The sequence below is a fragment of the Papaver somniferum genome, chromosome 11, assembly GCF_003573695.1.
Source record: "Papaver somniferum cultivar HN1 chromosome 11, ASM357369v1, whole genome shotgun sequence".
Classification (NCBI taxonomy): domain Eukaryota; kingdom Viridiplantae; phylum Streptophyta; class Magnoliopsida; order Ranunculales; family Papaveraceae; genus Papaver; species Papaver somniferum.
In genome coordinates this window covers 28,080,623-28,082,864 of record NC_039368.1, presented here as the reverse complement: position 1 = coordinate 28,082,864, position 2,242 = coordinate 28,080,623, and positions in this window count along the sequence as shown.

Sequence of the window (2,242 nt, the reverse complement as noted above, 5' to 3'; positions counted from 1 at the left end):
CGCTGGAAAACAAGATTGTGTATGTAAACTGAAGAGATCGTTGTACGGGCAGAAGCAGTCTCCAAGACAATGGTACAAGCGATTTGACCAATTTATGATAGGCCAAACATACATAGGAAGTCACTATGACCATTGTGTATACTTTAAGAATCTACGTGATGGGTCTTTCATATATTTGCTCTTGTATGCCGATGATATGATGATAGCATCGAATAACAAGGAAAAGATTGATAATTTTAAGCACAAGTTGTCATATGAGTTTGAGATGAAAGATCTGGGAGAAGCTAAGAATATTGTTGGTATGGAGATTCAACGTAACAGAGAGAAGGGTAAGGTTTGTTTGTCTCAAGTGGCATATTTGAAGAAAGTGTTACAGAAGTTTGGTGTCTACGATGGAACTAAATCTGTAAGTAATACCTTGATGCTCATTTTAAGTTGAATGTACGTATGTCTCCCACTACTAAAGAAGAGCGAAAGTATATGGCCCAAGTCCCATATGTTGAGGCTGTTGGTAGCTTGATGTATACGATGGTATGTACAAGGCCGTACATTTCACATGGTGTTAGTATGGTCAACTGTTATATGCATTGTCCTGATAAGGAACATTGGGAAGCTGTGAAATGGATTTTGAGGTATCTGTACGGTATGTTTAATGTTGGCTTAGAGTTTGTGAAGGATAGAAGTAACAATCAGTTGTGTGTTGGGTATGTGGATTCTGACTATGATGGTGATTTGGACAAGAGACGTTCAACTACAGGGTATGTATTTACCATAGCAGGGGCACCAGTAAATTGGAGATCAATCTTGCAGTCTACTATGGCGCTTTCAACTACAGAGGCGGAATATATGGCAGTGACTGAGGCATTTAAGGAGGTTATATGGTTACAAGGTTTGCTAGATGACTTAGTAGTTGTGCAAGACCAACTGCCTGTGCATTGTGATAGTCTAAGTGCAATTTATTTGGCTAAGAATCAAGTGCATCATGCTAGAACCAAACATATATACGTACGATTTCACTTTGTGAGAGAAATTCTTGAAGAAGAAGACACTGTACTAGTGAAGATCGATACCAAAGAAATCCAGCTGATATGTTGACTAAAGTTGTATCTGGGATCAAGTTTCGACATTGTTTGAAACTGTCCACATACTTTCGGTTTGGTGAAAGGCCCTTTTGGGGTAGGGGTTCTTAGGAACCTAGTGGAGGTCTTCTAGCAATGCCATTTGAGAGAACTACAGTCGGGTTTGATTCCTATTGAGGATACGTAGGCAGCCAGTGATGGTTCAATCGACGTCGGAAGATGAAGGTAATTTTGTCTATTGATCGTCTGATACATGAATGCATGATCCGAGGTGGAGAATTCTTGGTAGGATGGTCAAGGACTAGATTAGGAAATCTAATTGGTTTGGGAAACCAATCACCAGTGTCCTAAGTATAACAACTTAAGAGGTTTGTCTCTTAGAGTTAAGTTAGGAAACCCTATACTTGTAGGAAAGTAATCCTTATTAAGGAATGTGTACAACCCTATTGATATGTATAAATATCCATAGAGAGAACTAGAGAAAACACACCAGAACTAAGTAAGAGTTCTCTTCTTCTCATCTAAAGCTTTGTATATTCCAACCTATACAGTGATATATAAAATTGCTTATTCCTTCCCGGGGATTCAACCTCGTTAAATACTTGTTCTTCTTGTGTGTGTGATTGTGTTCTTGGTGATATTGAGATACCTCGTAGTAGTGCAAACCTAACGCTTCCGCAGGCTTTGGCGCAACAATTTCAATTGACATTCTATCTTTCGGTCTGTATATATGAATTCAGTAATAGTATCGAGTGGAAATTCGGGCTTTGAATCGGTGATTTGGTATTGGATTGATGATTTATGAAAATTATCACTACCGGTGTCGGTAATGAGTGATTCATCTAGATGATGTTAGGAAAGTTAGGAAAGTGAAGGGTTATTTTTATTTTTTCTTAAAAGTTGAAGGGTAAGATGGTAAACACCCCTAAAAAATTAATTATTTTTATTTTTTACTTTTTCTTTAGTTAATTTCTTAACAGAAGTTAATATCTAACGTGGTCGACGAGGGTCAACGTTGATCTTTAGACCAAACGCAAAGGCTGGACAAATGTTAGACCAAATCCAGGTTTTGGCCAAAAATTGAGTACCAAAAACCAAATATCCCACAATGTAAAGTTTTTTTTTTTCTTGGAAGGAGGAAGTAATTGCAGTCTGTCAAGGTA